Source organism: Lissotriton vulgaris, chromosome 2_1 (assembly GCF_964263255.1).
Source record: "Lissotriton vulgaris chromosome 2_1, aLisVul1.2, whole genome shotgun sequence".
Lineage (NCBI taxonomy): Eukaryota > Metazoa > Chordata > Amphibia > Caudata > Salamandridae > Lissotriton > Lissotriton vulgaris.
In genome coordinates this window covers 593,872,556-593,894,129 of record NC_141687.1, presented here as the reverse complement: position 1 = coordinate 593,894,129, position 21,574 = coordinate 593,872,556, and positions in this window count along the sequence as shown.

Below are 21,574 nucleotides of genomic sequence, written 5' to 3'. Positions count from 1 at the left end.
GAGGAAAGAAATGTCCAACTCTTTGTGTTGGAGACCTGAAGTGTATGGTGCGACTCATACCTTACGCACAAGACTGTGCCCAGATTGCCTAGGCTGGACCCTGATCATCGTGTACCACTTGGAGTGGCTCCTCCCATCGAGAGGCTCCCCTGTATTACTCCCCATTCATCGGTTGTTCCCTTTCTGACCCTCATCGTAGCAGACTAACTACCCTTTCTACACTTGGCTCTTCCCGAAGACATCTTGGCGCCAGGTAGTAGTGAGAGAGAGATTGACTGGGTTGAACGAATGCTGCCATGGAGACAGGTCTGGAGGTGCCTGACACTATTGTGTTTTGAGACCTGTGGGTGAACTTCCCAAGTGGCTGCTAACCTTCCCTTGTTTATGTCTCTCTCCTAATTAAAACTTGCTTCATATCCCCACCTGCTTCCTGAGGATCCAGACTGAGTGTGACTTCAGCTGTGTAAGGCCTAGTATCTGGGAGGCAGGGCTGGTTGTCTTACATCTGGTGGTACAGGACAATCGGGGTGAACTAGAGGTTGGAGGGCAACTGAGGCTATGGAGTCTGCAGGGTGTTATCCATCGACCTGCAGGGTACCAATAACACCACATTAGCATCCTGAGTGCGTATGTGTTTGAGACTGTTCTGTACAAACTGGGCTGGTACCAGTTGTATCGTGAGTAGGAGTGATAGTCAGCAGACCAACTGTGATTTACGACCCTGGCCAGCATTGCCGCTTTATACGTTGATTTCATGCCAAAAGCACAATACATTTAACATTGGGTTTGCCCACTTGGTTCTGTCCCATGGTGCTGGTAAAAAGTGTTCTCATTTCATGTATGTACATATCTGTAATATTGTTGTGACCCGGGGTGTCCCCTATAACTGTGGAACTATATTATCAGGATTGCCAGGGTGGGCCTGGGGTGGATAACGTGTTGCTCCCTCTCTATTGAGAGGATTAGATTAGAAATTGCCCACAGTGTCGATAATATTGATATCATAATGATATGACTTGGCCTAGTACTGCTAGCAATATTTCCAAATGTGTTTTATGCCCAAAAGTACATGATGTTCATGTTATAATGATTGAATATGTGTGTTGAATATAAACGTTATTTACAAACATCCTATGTGAAGTCTCTTTTGTGATGCTCAGTGTATTTTTTGTGTGGGACTGCTCTGCCTTTGCTTTACATTGCCTCTGAAGGAAGTCTGACTGCTCAGTGCCAAGCTACCCCAGGGTGACCACAGATTATATGGTGAGTGTAATGACCCGCCCTTGACGGGAGCGATAGTTTCTGAACAATGGTGTAGAGTGGGCTAACGTTTCATATAGTGGAGGGAAGTGGAGTTTAGTTCAGTGGAGTCAAGTAGGATAGAATTGAGTAATCTGTAATGCAGTGGAGTGTTATGTTGTACAGTAGATTAGTGTGGAGTGGGGTAGTGTGACTAGGTATATCATACAGTGCTGTGTGCTGCAGTTGAGTGGAGAGGAGTTGCGTGTCATAAAATGGTAGTGTTGTACACTATAGTACAGTGGAGTGGCATAGAGTGGAGTAGAGTGTTGTAGAGTGGAGTGGCCTAGAGTACAGTGTTGGAGAGTGTTGGAGAGTGGATTGGTACAGAGTATTGTAGAGTCAAGTGGCATAGAGTTGGATACAGTGGAGTGGCATACAGTGGAGTAGCGGCGTACAGTGGAGTAGAGTGTAGTAGTGTGTCATAAAGTAGAGTGGAGTGAAGTGGGGTGAAGTGGTGTAGAAGCAATTGCGTAATGTGTCTTGGAGTGGAGTAGAGTATAGTACCATGGCCTAGAGTTGAGCAGAGTGCCTTACAGGGGCATGGAGAGAAATAGTGTTTTACAGTGGACTGTAGGGGCATATAGTGTAGTGAAGTCCTACAGTGCCATAGAGGGCAATAGAGTGTTGTAGAGTGCACTTTTTTTTACAGCAGAGGAGAATACTTAGAGTGGAGAAGTGTACATTGGGGTATTGCAGAGTGGAGCAAACAGTTGTACATTGGAGTCTAGTCATAGTGGCATTGCATATAGTGGATTAAAGTGTCGTAGAGTGGCATGGCGTCTCAGATAGTACAGTGTTGTGGAGTGGAGTACAGTGTAGTAGCATAGCCTAGATGGAATAAAGTGTTATAGAGAAGAATGGCATGTTGTACAGTGGAGTGGTATACTGTGTCCTAGATGGTGAGAAACTGTAGTAAAGTGGAGCAGAGTGGAGTGGCATAGAGTGGAGTACAGTGTTGTAGAGTGGAGTGAGGTAGAATAGCTAGAGTGTGTTAGAGTGTGGTACATTGCAGTGGCATAGAGTGTTGTAGAGATGAGCGGCATACAGTGCCTTTGACTGGAGTGGCATAGAGCAGAGCAGTGAAGTTGAGTTGTGTAGAGTCGAGTATTGTCTTATAGAGTCGAGTGGAGTAAATTCTGGTGGCATGGCATAGAGGGAGTTGCGTAGAGTGTCATAGAATAGAGTACAGTCTGGTAGAGTGGCATAGAGTAGACTACAATGCTGCATAGTGACATAGGCTAGAGTACAGTGTTGTACAGGGGAGTACTATAGAGTGGAGTAGACTGTGTAGAGTGGTAGAGTGAAAAGTGTTGTACAGTGGAGTAGAGGCTTGGCGAGTGGAGTAGACTTGAGGGGCGTAGTCTGGAGTGGCATAGAGTGTAGTGTTGTAAAGTGTTGGGTTATAAAGTGTTGTATCGTAGAGTATTATGGCATACAGTGTCATGGTGTAGATTGTTGTTGCATAGAGTGCTGTGGCATAAAGAGGAGTGGTGTAGAGTAGAGTGCCATAGAGTGGAATAGTGTGCAAAGCAATAGCATATAGTGGAATGGCACACAGTTGTGTGGCTCACAGTGATGTGGCATACAGTGGAATATGTAGAGTGGAGTGTCACAGAGTGGTGGCATCCAATGGAACAGCATACAGTGTAGTGACATACAGGGAATGCTGCACACTGGGGTGGTGTAGAGTGGAGTACCGTGTAGTGGATTTCCATATAGTGGAATAGCATAGAGTAGAGTGGCATGGAGTGTAGTCGCGTATGGTGGAATAGCGTTCAGTGGAGTAGCGTAGAGTGGGAAAGCATATAGTGGAGTAGCGTACAGTGGCGTGGCATATAATGGAGTTGGGTGGAGTGGAATAGCATACTTTGGAGTAGGTTACAGTGGACTAGCATAAACTGAAGTGCCATACAGTGGAACAGCGTACAGAGGAGTGGCATACAGTAGAGTGGCATAGAGTGGAAAAGCATAGCTTGAAGTGGCGTGCAATGCAGTGGCGTGACTGGAGTATCATGCAGTGTAGTGGTGTACAGTGTAATGGCATACACTGGGGTGATGTACAGTAGAGTGGGGTAGAGTGGAGTTGCATACAGTAGAATAGATAAAGTAGATTGGAGTAGAGTGGAGTACTGTACAGTGGAGTGGCATACAGTGAAATAGCCTACAGCAGAGTGATGTATAGTGGGAAGGCGTACAGTGCAGATGTGTAGAGTGGAGTGACGCACAGTGAAATAGTGCACAATAGAGTGAGGTAGAGTGGAGTGGTGTAGAGTTGAGAGGCATACACTGGAGTCGCATAGAGTAGAGTAAAATAGCATACTGTAGAGTGGCATAGAGTGGAGTTGCATACAGTGGAATAGCGTAAAGTAGATTAGCGTAGAGTGGAGTAGTGTACAGTGGAGTGGCGTACGGTGAAATAGCCTACAGTAAAGTGGGGTTTAGTGGGAAGGCGTACAGTGCAGATGTGTAGAGTGGAGTGATGCACAGTGGAATAGTGTACAATAGAGTGGAGGAGAGGTGAGTGACATAGAGTTAAGAGGCAAAGACTGGAGTAGCATACAGTGAAATAGCATAGAGTGGAGTGGCGTAGACTGTAGTGACATACAGTGTTAAAACGTGGAGGGGCGTAATGTACAGTGGAATGGCGTACAGTGGAATAGTGTAGAGTGGAGTAGCAAACATTGAAGTGGCAGTGAAGTGGCATATAGTGGGGTGGCCTAGACTTGAGTGGCGTAAAGAGGAGTGGGGTACAGTGGAATAGTAGACTACAGTGGAATGTCTTAGAGAGGAATAGCGTACAATTGAGTGGTCTAGAGTGGAATAGCATACAGTGGAGTGGCATGGAGGGGACTGGCATGCAGCATAATAGCGTAGAGAGGCGTAGCGTACAGTGGAGTAGTGCAGAGTGGAATAGCAAAAATTGAAGTACTGTACACAGAAGTGGCATAGAGTGAAGTGGGGTAGAGAGGAATAGCAAAGAGTGGAGTTGCATACAGTAGAATAGTGTAGAATGGATTGGTGTACAGTGCATTAGTGTGCAGTGTAATAGCGTGGAGTAGAGTGGCGTACCATGGAGTGACATACAGTCTAATGGCTTACAGCGGAATAGCGCAGAGTGAAGTGGTGTAAAGTGGAGTGGAGTACAGTGGAGTGACATACAGTGCTATAACGTTAAGGGTGGGCGGAGCTGGCGTAGGGCCTCTACGCGTAGCTCCCCAGAATTTGAAAAAAACTCAGTGGAGCTACGCATTGCTCCGCTCCACTGTGGAATTTGACTAAAAAGCTCCCTTTTTCCCTGGTGTCCCATCATGCACCCTATCCACCCTGACATCGACCAGGCAAGCCGATCCTCCTACTTCAAGCACAAACTCCGTTGTACCCCCTCTTGCCTGCTCTCTTTCTCGTAAAGCTGACACATGCCAAGAATAATGTCCAGCTACCATGTAACCTACGGGTTTCCGTCCCGTTCAATATTTTCCCTTAGACAAGAACGGAGTCAGTCGGATGGGTGACTCGGAAAACCCCCCTCCCTAACTCTGTCACCGAACGAGCAGCTCTCACTCGTCAATGATTTCCTAGTTTGCGAGGACAGCCACGGGTTGGGTTAACAACCAAGGGGAGACATAATCAAGCACACGAGACTGCCACGAAGAAGAATAGTTTACTACAGTTCATTCTCCCTCTTCCCCGCTGCCCACACATACCATTGTGAGACATCACCGCCCTTGTGTACGAAGTAAAGAACGCACAATGCCTCGTCCTCTTTACCTTTCTGACAGAAATGACCCTGTAACAATGCCTCGATTCTCTGTCCTCAGATACCAGCAACTCTGTAACTTGCCACCACATTCGCCCCTATGCAATATTTTTTTTATGTGTAAATGCTATTCAGGTTATTCTTTAAACGAGAACAAGTATGCTATGTCTTCTGTATGATTACATCATGAATGATTGGATCAAGTCTAAGGGAAACTCCATCTTTTTGATTGTACTCGTACTGTATAAAAGTGCTGATATGTTTCAAGCAAAGTAGACTACTCCTGAACCCACTTGGTGAAGGAGCTCTCCCGTAACTCGAGTTCTGGAATAAAACCCTTTCAACTCGAAGACCACGGACTCTGCTCCTCATTTTATGCATTACCATTTTCTTGGGTAATTATAGAAATTCCGAAACGGCGTAAATAACTAGCTTTTTATTTACCACATTAATTGGTGCCTGAACAGCGACGCTCCCTCTTCCCTACGCGCCGGCGATGTAAGTCGGGTCCTTGTCTCTTCCATACTTTCGACGTACTGCAAGTGCACAACAGCGGGGTGTTCCCGCTAACTCCCTCGAGACAAGGAGGAGGCAGACTGCGACTGATCATCCACACGAGGCGGTGAAGAAGATAGCGGAGCGTCCCAACCCAGAGCCCGAACAGTGAGAGTGCCGAGTCCGAGGTCTTTTGAGCCCCGAATTCCTGCGCAAGCGTCAAGAGTCCGATGACCAGGTCTTCAAGTTTTGCTTCTTGGTGAGTACCACTGAGATAGTATAAAGACGGGTTCCATTTTTTGGAAAATGGTAAAGACGTGTTTCATTTGTGAAACCGGTATGGTTGCACTATATTCTAGTGTATAAAGCGTTCGTTTTGTTTCTGTATATTCCAAGTCTTTTAAATCATAATTTGTTGAGTTTAAGAATGCCTCTGTTTTCCAAATTACGTACAATTGGCACCAAAAAGAATCTGTTAGAAAAACCAGTTAAAGTCCCGCCTAGGGACACTCCTGGATATTTCATGTACAACAAACATGGATTGAGTGCCATATTATTTTTAGACCTTTGGGTAGACTATACCGAGAAATTAGAGATGGCGTATAGGTGGCCTGCCACGGGTACATGGGATATAGAATGCATTATGAGAGTGGAAGAAGAGTTATGGAAAAGAAAGGCGAGGCCCTCACAGACAGAAGCCATTGAGTTGTGGTGTAAGGAAGCTCATAGGAGGGCCCAAAAAGAACTAGGGAAAGTCGAGAAAAGTAAGAGAATGTCGGAACAGGCTAAAGAAAAGCAATTACAGGAAGAAGGTGAGAAAGTCTTAGCTGAACAGGTAGAGAGAGAGAGAAACGCCCTTGTTACTGGTGGATCACTGAAAAAATATCGAGGGTCAAAATATCGACTGGCAAAAATATCGTGGACAAAATATCGACAGTCAAAATATCGAGTTTGTATCTACAAACAGGTAAGTACAAAAATATCGAGTACAAAATATCGTTTACAATAATATAGTTATAAAAAATATCGACTTTGTTAAAAACAGTGTTTAATTAAATTAATATTAAAATTTGATTACTAAAATATACTTAAAAATACTTAAATTAAATTATAATAATTAAATATTAAATAAACTTAATAAAAATAATTTTTTACAATCATATTTGGAAAAACATATATATATAATAACATACTATAATTAAATAGGATACTATTATATTAGCGTACAATACCAGAAGTGTAAAAAATACTATTCCCACTTCAAAGAGTAACGACGGTCACATTATCGACTTGCAAAAATATCGTTTAAAAACTGAAAACTGACCCTGAACCCTAAAAATACCCCTTTACCCAAAAACTCAAAACTGACCCTGAACCCTAAAAATACCCCTTTACCCAAAAACTGAAAACTGACCCTGAACCCTAAAAATGCCCCTTTACCCTAAAACTGAAAACTGACCCTGAACCCTAAAAATACCCCTTTACCCAAAAACCCAAAACTGACCCTGAACCCTAAAAATACCCCTTTACCCAAAAACTGAAAACTGACCCTGAACCCTAAAAATGCCCCTTTACCCATGAACTGAAAACTGACCCTGAACCCTAAAAATACCCCTTTACCCTAAAACTGAAAACTGACCCTGAACCCTAAAAATGCTCCTTTACCCAAAATGTATCAATATTATTTAATTACCAATTAATTATTAATTCACAATAACAATAAAGTTAATATATTAGCACATTAGCTGTAATTATTTTAATAATTAATATTATTTTTTCCCAATTAATTACTTAAAAATAACACAAAATTATATATATTAAAAATGTACTCTAATTAATGTAATTAACTAATTACAATTAATTAATTACCAATTAATTACTAATACAAAATATGTACAAAATTATATTAATTAATTAACTAATTAATATTAATTAATTATCAATTAATTATTAATTAAAAATATTAACAAACATATATTAATTAATTAATTATTATTAAATTACTTCCCACCCTATTCCCCTATAAACCCACAACCCGCTACAGAATTACATTACGCAATTATTATAAAAACAAAATTCATTTAATAAAATATTTTATAACATTAATACACACTTTTCACACATATTATTACATAAAAATACACTATAAAATATTATATATTATTAAAAATTCAATATTTTTGCTATCTATATTTTATACAGTCGATATTACTTCACTTACCTGAAAAACGATATTTTTGTAGTCGATATTATGTCCAGTCGATATTTTGTCCAGTCTATATTTAAAACTCGATATTATGTCCAGTCGATATTTTGGAGTCGATATTTTGTCTGTACACCGTTACTGGTATTTATCCCGTTTTGTCTGAAGAAATTGCAGAAGAACATCCCAAATCCCCGGTGAAAGTAATTCCCACTGCTCCCGAAAATTTCCTCCCTGCCTATCTGTCTGAACCACCCCCCGCTTATGTAAACATGCCTAGAACACGCCCGCCTGCACGTGCTCCTGAACTAGTAGCCGGTGGTTCTACCTCTGATTTAGGAGTGTCCGGGAACGGGGCTGAGGATAAAGACGATGTCCCGCCTCTTGAATGTCCTTACGACCCCGAACCCGGTAGTGGCCCAATGGCCACGATATCAGAGAGATTAAGACTAGCCATGGGTCACCTCCAAAAAGTCCCTGATAAAACGAAGCATTTGGATAGAGTTTACGAATTCATACGGACAGGTGAAGGTCCGGATACTCTGGTCCAGGTCATGAAGAACAGAAAAGTTCCCATCAGAGGACTGCTCCTGCAGTTCATCATAAATTGTCTGATCCTGGGAACTAGACCCAGGTAATGGAAGCGTAGACTCTGAGTTAATAGATCTTAGCGATCAGATACACCGAGGAGCACACGATCTGGGACATCAGATTGACAAAATAACTAAAAGACTGGTTAGGAAAATTGTCACTATTCACTCTGAGAAAGTCACACAGGAGGACGACTCAGAGGAAGATGATAGTCCGACACTAGATAGAATGAATTTCCTGGGTGTAGCGCGACATTGTCCTGGCTCCAAGTGGCGAACCCCACGAATGTTGCAGAAAATCAAAAGATTAGATCCTTCTTCAGAAGATCTTTTTCAGTCCACAGAACGAGCCCTAGACGAATGGATGGACAATGAGCCTCCCCTTACACAGCAAGAAAAAGAATTGGCCCGATCTGCCACCCATTGGATATCACAGCACCGAGTGTATGGCCCAGATATAGTAGCGCAAATGTTCTTGGCTCTTCCCCGAGCAGAACAACGACTAGCAGGTATTTATATGGTCCAACACTTGGCTACCTTATATGAGAATAACTCCCACCGACCAGACAAGCTATACAAATTGTTACAAGAAGTAGTGACAGATAGATGGAGGTCTCGGGGACCGGGATTGATCAACACCATTCTGGATCTGCGCCTCCGTTTCCTCCAACTTACCTTAGCTTCCTCAGATCATGAACCTTACAGTATAGGCCAATATCCTTTACGAGAAGTCCACCCCATACCCCAGCCAGATGGTACACTGCAACGAGTACATGTGTATACTCCCCTAACCAAGTTAGAAATAATGGAAATGAAAAAGGTGGTGCCCTCTCACGAAAAAGATCCCGGAGGATTTCATAGGGAGTTGAAAGATATCCTCCAAATGGGTAGTTTTACATATCCAGATATAATAATACTCCTTAAAGTAATTTTACCTACGGGCATATTTGACAAATTGAAGGAAAGGAATTGGGAGGTGGGTGGTAAAAAGATTACGTGGGCTGCCCTAGAACAAGAAGAGACAGACAGAAAACCAGGTGAAGGTTTAGGTGAGCGCGTAAGAGAACTGCCCAGTCTCCTCATACAGGTCTTGCCTCTGTTACTGACAACGAAAAAGGAAGATTGTGATGCCATTTCTGCCTGTAAACAAAAGCCAGACGAGGACACGGGTGATTACTACACCAGATTAGAGAAATGTTTTTCTATAAATAGTGGTCTTGCACATAACAGCGAGGCATATCCTCATCTTTTTGTGTCCAAATTGGTGGACAACGCCTTACCCTCCATCAGGAATAGAGTGTTGAAAGTTGAGAGTACCTGGCAAGCAAATAGTCCTTCACAAATGTTACAGATGTTACAGTACCACCACAACAGAATAAGGGAAGAACAGGAACAGGAAAAGAAAAGAAAAGGGTAAATTACACAAAAATGAAGGTACTGGTCACACAGACGGCACCAGTAAATACAGGCCCCAAAGGTAATGTGGGGGCCAATAAAGGTACTTGCAACTACTGCAAACAGCAGGGCCATTTTGTGAAAGAATGTCCAGTTCTGAAACATAACATAGCGACAGGAAGGACGAAAGAGCGACCACATACTCCTAGACCAGGTAACACTCAGCAGCCTCAAACCATTACGCCGCCACAGGTTCAGAAGCCCGCTACTGCTACTACACAGATGTACCAGTACGCCCAATCAGATTACCCAGAGTTTGAACCGTGTGCATGAGACAGCCTTGAGAGAGAAAGTGACTTGCCCCTTATTCCAGTTCCAGTAGATCAAGAGGTCCATATGTACAAGCTCACTTACTGGGACAAGACAGAAAATTCCTCATAGACACGGGGGCGAGTAGGACTACCATAAGTCATAAGGAAGTCCCAGAGGTTCCTCTCTCTGGCTCACATAATATATCTCTGGGCTTTTCAGGAAAACCGATCATAAACAAAGTATCTGAACAAGTCTCTTTAGGAGTGGGTCCTCTGACACTTACTACTGATTTGGTCCTTACAGAAACGTGCCCAGAGAATTTATTAGGTATCAAGACACTCAAAGAACTAGGAACAGTAATATGCTGTTCACCAGAAGGAGTAAACTTTTTCCTACGAGATTTCAAAGGACATTTCACAGTCAAAGAATTCGACCCCAGACTAAAAGACATCCCACAACATTTATGGGCAAAAAGCTCAACTGATGTCGGTTACATTGACATCACCTCACATCAAGTCACACTCAAGGAGGGTGTAGTCTTACCCCGTATACGACAATATAAGATTCCACCCGAGGCTGAACAAGCCTTACGAAAAATAATCCAAGAACTAATAGAGCATGGTGTGGTGATCGAGACTGATTCAAATGTTTGCAATTCTCCAGTTCTTCCGGTCCTTAAAAGGACTGATCCTCAGGCACCCCTGGTCTACCGACTGGTGGTTGATCTCCGAGAACTGAACAAATGTGTGATTCCACAATATCCGGTGGTCCCAGATATTTCTTCACTATTGACTGCCATAGATCCCGAAGCTGCATTTTTCACAGTCATCGACTTGAAGAATGCGTTTTTCAGCATTCCTATACATCCCGACAGTCAATATCTTTTCGGATTCAGTTTAAAAGGACGAAGCTTCATGTTCAATAGAGCTCCCCAAGGCTTTACAGAAAGTCCAAGCATCTACAGCCAAGCACTAAAAAGACAACTTGACAGTATCAATATGCCTGCCAACACAGCGTTGATACAGTATGTAGATGACGTCCTCGTCACTGCAAGGACAGAACCAGAATGTGACAAAGCATCTCTCACAGTCCTACATTTCCTAACAGACAAAGGTCACAAGGTGTCTCCCTCAAAATTACAGTTCTGCGCACAGCAAGTGGCTTACTTAGGACATTTGCTGTCGAAAGAGGGTAGGCAACTAACACAAGAACGAATCCAATTGATTTCAACAATTTCACAGCCAAAGTCACAGAAAGAAGTCCGCGCATTCATTGGTCTCACTTCATATTGCAGACAATGGATCCCTCAGTATGCCCACATAGTCAAGCCACTCATACAGTTAACCACAGTGGAAGCAGCCACTCATACAACTCTCCCTTGGACATTGGAACACTCCCAAGCATTTGAAGCTCTAAAACTAGCTCTGTGCCAAGCACCAGTTCTGGCCACCCCGAACTATAGCAAGCGTTTTACCCTGTTCGTGACAGAACGTGACGGAACAGCACTATCCGTCCTCACACAAGACCAAGCAGGAAGAAACAGACCCTGTGCTTATTTTTCTAGCACATTGGACCCCGTAGCACAAGCTTTGCCTGCATGTCTGAAATCCGTTGCGGCTACAGCCCTGGCCATAAGACAAAGTGACTCAATAGTGTTAGGACATCCTCTGATAGTACAAGTACCACATGCTGTGGAAGTCCTTCTAAACAGAACTCAGACACAACACCTGACTGTAGCAAGACTGACAGGATACGAACTAACGCTCTTTCAGCCACACATAGAGATCAGACGATGCAACGTATTGAATCCTGCTACCCTTTTGCCCTCAAGCTCAGATGACACGACACAACATGACTGTGTGGAAATGATCGACGTGGTGACAAAACCAAGACAAGACCTAACAGATGTTGCACTCCCAGATCCTGATGTAACACTCTATGTGGATGGGTCGTGCATGAGGACAAGTGCTGGAGAGTTAGTGCCAGCCTATGAAGTAACAACGGACTGTAAAGTTATAGAGACCCAAAGAATTGACATTCTGTCAGCCCAAGCAGCAGAGCTCATTGCTCTTCCACAGGCCTGCATATGGGCAAAGCAATTGAAAGTGAACATCTATACCGATTCCCAATACGCATTCGGTGTAGTTCACAATTTTGGAGTGTTGTGGCAGGAACGAGGTTTCCTTACCTCACATGGGGCCAAAATACAACATGGTCCCCTGATTCAAGCCCTACTAGATGCCATACACCTACCTACAGCCATAGCTATTCTGAAATGTAAAGCACATACCAAAGCTACAGACACCATATCCAAAGGAAATGACTTAGCGGACCGGACTGCTAAACAGACAGCCCAGAGTCCAGTGAACACATCAGACTCTCAGGTACTAACACAGACTGTCACTATGGTAGTGAGAGACCCCTTGAAAGATGTGCTAGACATACAGACACATGCCACCTCAGATGAAATAAAGAAATGGGCTGAACAAGGAGGGGTCCAGACAGATCAAGGTTGGATGACCAAAGACCGAACAGTGTGGTTTCTCCCTGATTCCATGGTACAAGTCATAATTGACACAACCCATAGCCCCGCCCACCCAGGCGAGAAAGGTATGCTGGATAGTTTACGGAATATCTGGTTTAACAAACACCTGAGATCTGCAGCCAAACAAAAAGTAAAAACTTGCATGATATGTTGCCAATTTAATCCTGGTAAAGGTGTATCAGTAGAACAAGGTGGATTCCAGCCTCCTGATCATCCCTTTGAAGTCCTCCAAATGGATTACATCCAGATGGACAGATGTAGAGGGTACAAATATGTGCTAGTGGTAGTATGCACACTGACACGATGGACTGAAGCATATCCCGTCCCAGACTATGGTGCCCAGACAAGCGCTAAGCAATTAGTGAAAGAATTCTTCCCCAGGTATGGGTTACCAAGGGTCATTTATTCGGACAATGGACAGCCTTTCTCCTCCAAATTGATGGAGGCTGTTTCTCTTTTGTTGGGATATTCCTGGAGATTCCATTGTGTCCGACACCCTCAAGCAGCAGGCCTAGTCGAGCGGCACAACCAGACTTTGAAAACAAAACTAGCCAAAGTATGTGCAGAAAAAGGGATAGACTGGGTCACTGCCATCCCGGTCGCTCTCTTTTATATGCGCATGGTGGCACATTCCCGGACGGGACTGTCCCCTTTCGAAGTAACATTCGGGAGACCTCCTAACATCTGGGGTGTCCCTTCTCCTAGAAAACTGACTGACATTGATTCTAATATGTTGACAGATTACCTGGCTTCCTTGATGTCTGCACTCCAATCTTGTCGTTCACAGGTTACAGCAGCATTTCCAGACCTCACCACGCCTGGAGAACACGCCATCAGGCCCGGCAACTGGATATTGATTCGAAATTTCGATCGTACCAGCCCCCTGGAGAAGAGATGGACAGCTCCTAAGCTGATCCTCCTAACTACGAGGACCGCTGTCAAAGTGGAAGGGCGCAAAGGATGGCTCCACGCTAGCCACTGTCGGAAATTTTTTGGACCTACACCCACAGACACTGTGCCTTGTTCAACAGGTACCAACGCCCGGATATAATTTCACCAATTCCAGAACTCACTCCTCAACAGGAATACAGATCGCGGCTGCGATCCCACCAAAAACAGACTAAAGACATTGCACCTGATCATAACGCACCGGTGGCTAATTAAGCCCAGGAACAAGCTCCTGGTGAAGCGGCTGCTGGGAGACGTTTTGATCTCGTGTTCAGAGACATCTTGATATTAAATCCATAGACATCATGAGGAGAAATGACCCGGTGCGTCAATGGAAAAAGACTAAGTATGTAAAATTACTGCATAGCAGGTTCTCGATTTTTCTGTTTACAATATTACTTGTTTGCTGTGTAGCAGCCTGGCCGGGATGGATCTTATGTACAGTTTTCCCTCTACATTCTTCCACACTTGTAAAGAATACCACTATGCATTCCTATGTTGATCTTCCCCCACACCTTGAGGACAGAAGAAAGGAATTTATAAATAATACATTCTTTTCCACCCTCCATAAACACCAGCTCATAGTCAACAAGTACAACTGTTGGGTTTGTGGCTTGATGCCACATTCTGTACATAAGGGAATGCCCTTTTTCTCCCTCCCGTTTGGTTATTCAGGATCCGCCTATGCCTTAGCCATGATATTCTCTGCCTCCGTCAGAAACATTCGCCCGACCAAATTGAAAAACGAAAGTAATTGGAACGAGGTAAAGACCAAAATAGTAAAGGCTGTTTCTAAAATGGTGGATCTCACTGTCACCTGGGGGAGGGCCGAAGATCACGAAAATATCAGTTACTCCCAGTTCCATGACATTGCTTCCTTCAGGGAAATGTTTTCCGTCGATCAAAGACGGGCAGATCAAGGAGGTTGGGTAGTACCGCAAAACGGCCGGTTTTGCATAATGGGGAAAGGAAAAGGGGAAGTAATGGGGAACAGCGAGTGTGATAGGACATACACACTGCCCGCTCCCGATTTTCCGACCATAGTAACTGCCCCAAACACCTATTTCATTTGTGGACCCCATGCACGCACCTGGTTGCCCTAAGGCTGGTCTGGAAAGTGCTACATCGCATTCCTATTACCACCGACTTACACAGCCCCCGCCAATTACCACATGATTGACCCTCTGACCCAAGTTAGAAGACAACGAAGGGGGGTCATAGATGCAGAAGATACTACAGGACAAGAACTGGAGACTTCTTTAAAGGTTTTCTCCCTTTCTGGGGGCCTATGGCAAATAGTCGCCACATCCGGCAACTAACCCGTGTAGTTCAGGCCGCCATAGACGAAACAACTGGCGCCTTAAATAACGTTACAGCTAAGGTCGCTGCTGACAGGCTCATGACACTACAGCACCGTATAGTTTTAGATGTCCTGTTAGCCGACCGTGGTGGTGTGTGTAAGGTAATAGGGCCCAGTTGTTGTGTATTTATTCCAACAACACCCCATCAGTTTATTCTGCTCTCTCCCGCCTTCATGTTCTATCCGACAAATTGGATATGGACACCGGCACATGGTCCCTGACCGGCTGGTTTTGGGACCTCCTGTCCACCTGGGGGTGGAAGGCACTAACAGTCCTGGGCCTCGTTTTGGCCACTATCTTCACCTGTTGCCTCTGTGTCCAGTGTGGCCCCGCCCTTTGTGGACTGTGTGCCACTTCCTGTACTCCTCGTCCACGAAACAGAGGAAAGAAAAATGAAATGATCATGTTACAGGAACAAGTATACGATCTGATGAATATAGAAATTGATTAAGAAATTCTGTAATAGGGTTTCTATGGGACAAGGAGGGAATGTGGAATTTGACTAAAAAGCTCCCTTTTTCCCTGGTGTCCCATCATGCACCCTATCCACCCTGACATCGACCAGGCTTTGTGCTTGAATCCTCCTACTTCAAGCACAAACTCCGTTGTACCCCCTCTTGCCTGCTCTCTTTCTTGTAAAGCTGACACATGCCAAGAATAATGTCCTGCTACCATGTAACCTACGGGTTTCCGTCCCGTTCGATATTTTCCCTTAGACAAGAACGGAGTCAGTCGGATGGGTGACTCGGAAAACCCCCCTCCCTAACTCTGTCACCGAACGAGCAGCTCTCGCTCGTCAATGATTTCCTAGTTTGCGAGGACAGCCACGGGTTGGGTTAACAACCAAGGGGAGACATAATCAAGCACACAAGACTGCCACGAAGAAGAATAGTTTACTACAGTCCATTCTCCCTCTTCCCCGCTGCACACACAGCCCATTGTGAGACATCACCGCCCTTGTGTACGAAGTAAAGAACGCACAATGCCTCGTCCTCTTTACCTTTCCGACAGAAATGACCCTGTAACAATGCCTCGATTCTCTGTCCTCAGATACCAGCAACTCTGTAACTTGCCACCACAATCGCCCCTATGCAATATGTTTGTTTATGTGTAAATGCTATTCAGGTTATTCTTTAAACGAGAACAAGTATGCTATGTCTTCTGTATGATTACATCATGAATGATTGGATCAAGTCTAAGGGAAACTCCTTCTTTTTGATTGTACTCGTACTGTATAAAAGTGCTGATATGTTTCAAGCAAAGAAGACTACTCCTGAACCCGCTTGGTGAAGGAGCTCTCCCTTAACTCGAGTTCTGGAATAAAACCCTTTCAACTCGAAGACCACGGACTCTGCTCCTCATTTTATGCATTACCATTTTCTTGGGTAATTACAGAAATTCCGAAACTGCGTAAATAACTAGCTTTTTATTTACCACACCACTCCCTCCCCCTTCCCAAATGCTTTAAAATTACAAAAAGAAGGCATTTAGCTGTGTTTCAGATGCCTCCCCTGTCTGGCCACGTTCTACTCCCTGCTCCTCGCCGCCTCGCGTCCTCCTGTCTCCTTTTCCAATGAAAAAACACTATGTGGTACATCTTGCGAGTGCACATGCGCAACTCCCAGCACCCCATGCGGCGCGCATGCCGCCCCCGCCACCAGTTACTGCCGGGAGGTACACAAGAGAGGCACAGGGCTCCCGCATCGCGGGAGCCTAATTTACCTGACGTGAAGTTGCAGCCTTTTGGTTTCTGTGCGCCACCGCCGCCGGAGTCATTGGTGAAGACGCGCTGGTCTCGTGAAAGGAGGACAGAGGCCAGAGACCACAACTTCCAGCACCCCAAGCGGTGCGCTCGCCGCCCACCCCTCCAGTTAGCGCCGGGAGGCACAAGGCTCCAGCATCACGAGAGCGTAATTTACCTGAAGTGAAGTTACCGCCAGTTGGTTTCTCGCCACCACCGCAGCTGGAGTCATTGGAGAAGACACGCTGGTCTCGCTGGTCTCGTGAAAGGAAGGCAGAAGCCTGAGACCACAACTCCCATCACCCCAAGCGGGGCGCATGCCGCCCACGCCACCAGTTAGCGCCAGAAGGCACACAAAAGAGGCACAGGGCTCCCGCATCGCGTGACGCATGCAGGCATGCCCGAGCCGGGCCCGGGCAAAGCCCAAGCTAAGGGTGGGCCCATCTGCACCCGTCAGTAACCAACAGAGGCCGTGCCGGGCAACCCCCCTTATTTCTAGTCAGCTAACCAGGACATTGACCGGGTGAGTGTTATTAACCATAAAAGTCACCTTTGCGACAAGCCCCCGATATGGGAAAACGAATTGGGACACAACCACCTTGACCAGTCATTACAAGTATAAACAGCATGCTGGAAAGGACAGTAAACATAGTCTCTAATGAAACTGAACAAACTGAAAGGCGGCTGTCTCTTGGGATTTAAGCATCTCAGGGTGTCAGCTTGTTAAGGGCGGCCCAAGTGGACACAGCTGCTCCCCTTTTACCCCGCAACTCGCAGTCCACTAATCCAAATTACAACCCAAACAATACAACAGGCCTATGCCCAGGTCTACTTTCAGCAATGAGGGCCCTGTTATTGAGTTGTCTAATGTTGACATTGCAGCCTCCCCTGTACTAAATGAGTGTTTCTCTTCAACTTCTGTGGCTTTAGGGGCTAAGCTTAAAAGGAAGATGATCAAAGCCATCCCAACAAAGAGGAAACAACCCCCTTTGGTACTCATCAGGTCTCTGAGGCACCATTATAAGTCAGTTATTAGACTAAGAAAGGTTGACATTTTGAAAGAGCGCTGGGACAACTTTGCATGTGCCGCTGCTCTAAAAAACAGGAATGACTTCTGGGTGGCAGTAAAAAATATTAGGTCAATTGGTCATTCATTGACCCCTATAAGTTGCAATATAACTAGTGACTCCTGGGAGGCACATTTCTAAAAAATCTATTCAGCTCCAAATGAAAACGTGGATTCTTATGAACATCATGGTTCTACCAGGATGTAAATAACCCTGTAAGAAGTGGAGGAAGCTATTCAACAGAGCTTGGGCAATAAAGCTCCTGGTCTAGATTGGTTGCCCATTGATCTTATTAACACCTTGGCTGCTAGGTGTTTTCCCCCCCTGTGCTGAAAATTGCACTTCTCCTATATTCATGACGAGCTCAGCTCGTCATCAGCACAGCTCAACTGTGCATCATGACGAGCTGAGCTCGTCATGAGCATCGAAAGGGTTAAAAATAAATCTAACTTTTGGGCGCCTCTTCTTTTAAATATGTTTTAATAATTTAACCAGTGCCACGATACTGAGCACATGGTCTACTAGTATCATTTTTAGAGAATTTATTAAGAAGGGTGACTGATCTAACCCCAGTTGCTATAGACCAATCTCCCTGATTGATAACACACTGAAAATTGTTGGGAGGATTCTTTGTAACAAGTGTTGCAAAGTCATCCCGTGCCCTGGGCACCCCCCAACTTTTTGCTGACTAGAACTGGTGGTAACTGACTGACTGACCCTGGCCTCTGTTTAACCAGGCCCAGGGCCAGTGCCAAGCTAAAAGGAACACATTAGAATACAGTTAAGACACCCAACATACACTAGGGTACACTATGGAATGATGGGGTACCCCTGTAGTTGGCATGACGTACCCCATAAGTCCCTAGTATGTAATAGGGCAGGGGATTGAAACTACCTAGAAGTCTCCAGTATCCTGGGGCATGGCAGCTTAGAGGCCAGCAGATTCTCTGCACCACCATGTGTGCAGTGCTAAAGCCTGAGGTCAGTTTAAAAGCTGCACTGGTGGCCAGGACAGCTTTTAAACCTCAAATTGTGCCCAAACTCGACTTTGGGGGTAGGGGCCCTTAAAAATTAAAAACAACCTACCATGTTTTTGCATATTAGGGACCCCCAGGGTCACCCCTAGGTATACCAGGGGTGAGGGGTCAGTTATCTATAAGGAGCGCCCTTATAAAATGAGTTTTTATATTCCTGGGTAAAGTGAAATATTACATTTCACTCCCCACATTGTATTAAAGAGGTGCTCAAATTCGACTTTGATGCTAGAAGAACTAGGTAAGGATGATCTGCAATATTTCTGCAGATTCAGAACCCCTGAAGTCTCCCCTAGTTGCACAGGGAGTGGGGGTCTGGTAGAAATTAGGGAAATACTTACAAAATATGGTTGTATAAGCCCTGGGGCTACAAAAGTGGCGCAAGTCATTTTCCACATTGCAAACCCCATGGCCCATAGGTTAACATGGTAGGAAGTTATTGATTAATAAATATTGATAGGAGAGGACTAGCCAGACCATTCAAAGACTTCCCAGAATGGTAGTAGTAAATCCAACAATATTATATTGTTTAATTTCTCCTAAAGTGTGCATACAAGAAGTTATGAGACTTTCTTGTTTGTAAGTCCAAATTCAGCCTTTCGGTGGTCTGCCCTGATTGGTCAGAGTTAAGTGGATTAGCCAGGCTGTTCGGAGAGCAGTGTGCTGGTCTATAGGAATGCCAGGCCAGGAGGTGGTGTTGTAAACTATGCTCTTCGAAGGCAGAGGGGAGGCCTGCGTTTCGCTTCACTCTGACAATCTTGACCCAGAGTCAGGGCTAGGCTTAAGGAAGGTATGTGCAGATGGTGGGGGGAGAGTCCATGGAAATAAGGCATCCCAGGGGGTGTGTTTAGCTCTTACCTCCTTGCTGGAAAATCAGCCATTATGGATTTAGAAGAATGATGCACTCTGGGACAAACTAATGCCACACTCTACAGGATGTGGTCATAACTATGAGGAGTTGCCCTGCTCTCATTGGTCAGAAGTGACCTGGTGCTTGACCCAGAGAATTTTGAATAAGTATCTGTGAGTGGCAGAGCCCTCCAAATCTACTGCTTGAAACTGAATGAAGCAAGAAGTGCCCAGCTGGAATGATTTTGCTGTGTAAGGAACTCTAAGGGCTGACCTATGAAGACTGCAACATCTGAAACTACAGCCCCGTGGATTACCTTGCTGCCAAAGGACTAAGAGTGGACTCCCTGCAAGCTACAGGTTAACAGAGCTCACCTGGACAGCCCCACAAAGAATTCAAAACCTGGAGTACCAGTGGATTTGTAAGGGCTTTGTTCAAGTGGATTGCGGAATTGAAGTTTCACACTTTCAAGGACCCTCTTGGAGATTCCAGAACCTTGGACTGTGTGTTGGATACTTTGGGACCCGCAAGCAGAACTTCAGGAAGGAGTTTCAACTGGACACAGCCTGCTGGAGAAGGCTGCACAGTGGTGAGATATTCTCCAGAACAGTTTCTAAAGGAGTGTCCCTGCCAAAGAAAACGAAATGACTTAAAGGGGCACTGTTGGTTTCTAAGCACTAGAAAGTGACTAATCTTTAAAATTGATATCTCTGGTTCCCTACAGTGGATTATTTTCGTTTTGGTGTCATTTAAAAGATACAAATATTACCTATTTTTATACATTGGTGTTGGGTTTTTATTTTGTGTTGTATTTTAATTATTTACTGAAATGGTGTTTTTAAATGCTTTACATACCTGTCTTTGAAGTTAAGCCTGTCTGCTCAGAGCCACGTTACCAAGGGTTAACCAAAGGAATAATTTTCTAAGACCTATGCTGAGTCCTATCATGTGTTATTGGGCCTTATTGCCAGTGGCAGACCTAAATTTGCCCCTACCAATAACCCACTTTCCAAAATTTGGTGTTCAGAGGTGTGGATGAGGACTTGTGTTTAAAAAGTACAACTTTCAGTGAATAATTTAAAGATTATAAAAATCCTCTAATTTGCCTTAGAACAAAACTTTTGAGTTTGATTTTTCGAATTTGGACTAAACTGTTTTTAATCCATTGTTTTCGTTTTTCCAAATTGTTCTAAGTCTATTGTGCCTAGTTTTTTGTGACCCAAAACTAGGGAACCATGGAGCTGGACCTGGCTAAACTGTCACAGTTTAAGATGGCGGATCTTAGAGAACAGTGTAGGCTTAGGGGGCTGCATCCTGCCAAGAAGATGAGGAAGGCAGGGTTGCTTGAGTCCCTAAAGGCCTGGGCCAGGGCAGCGGAGGAGAACCCAAGGGGGTGGGAAGATGTTCCCCCCAACCTCACCCGAGAGAGGGGTGAGGTTGAGACCTTTCCCATTGTGACTAGTGTTAGCCAGGTGAATCAAGGTGGTGGTGGGAGTGGGGGAGGGTCCCTTACTCAGGTACCACTACTGTCCCTTGCAGAGAGACAACTTCAGGCTCAATTAGAGTTGATTGCCTTGGAGAAGGGAAATTCAAATTGGCTAAGAGAAAATGGGATATGGGTGAGGGGAAAATGAATGGTGGCAGCGAAAGTGAAGAAGATGCTGAGATGTCCAGGGGGGGTAGGTTTGAACCTAAACTTCACAAGGGCATAGTGCCTAAGTACACTGAGGGGGATGACATTGACAATTGGCTAGCAGCTTTTGAGAGGGCCCTTAAAATGAGTAGGGTTCACTCTAGGTATTGGGGTGCCCTCCTGTGGGAATTGATTCTAGTAGCTGGAAGGGATAGGCCCCTTATTCTGAAGGGAGAGGATGCAGAATCATACCAGCAGATGAAGGCATGCTTAGTCAAGAGATTTGATCTGACTCCAGAACAGTACAGGGTGAAGTTTAGAGGCTCGCAGAAATTGAGTTC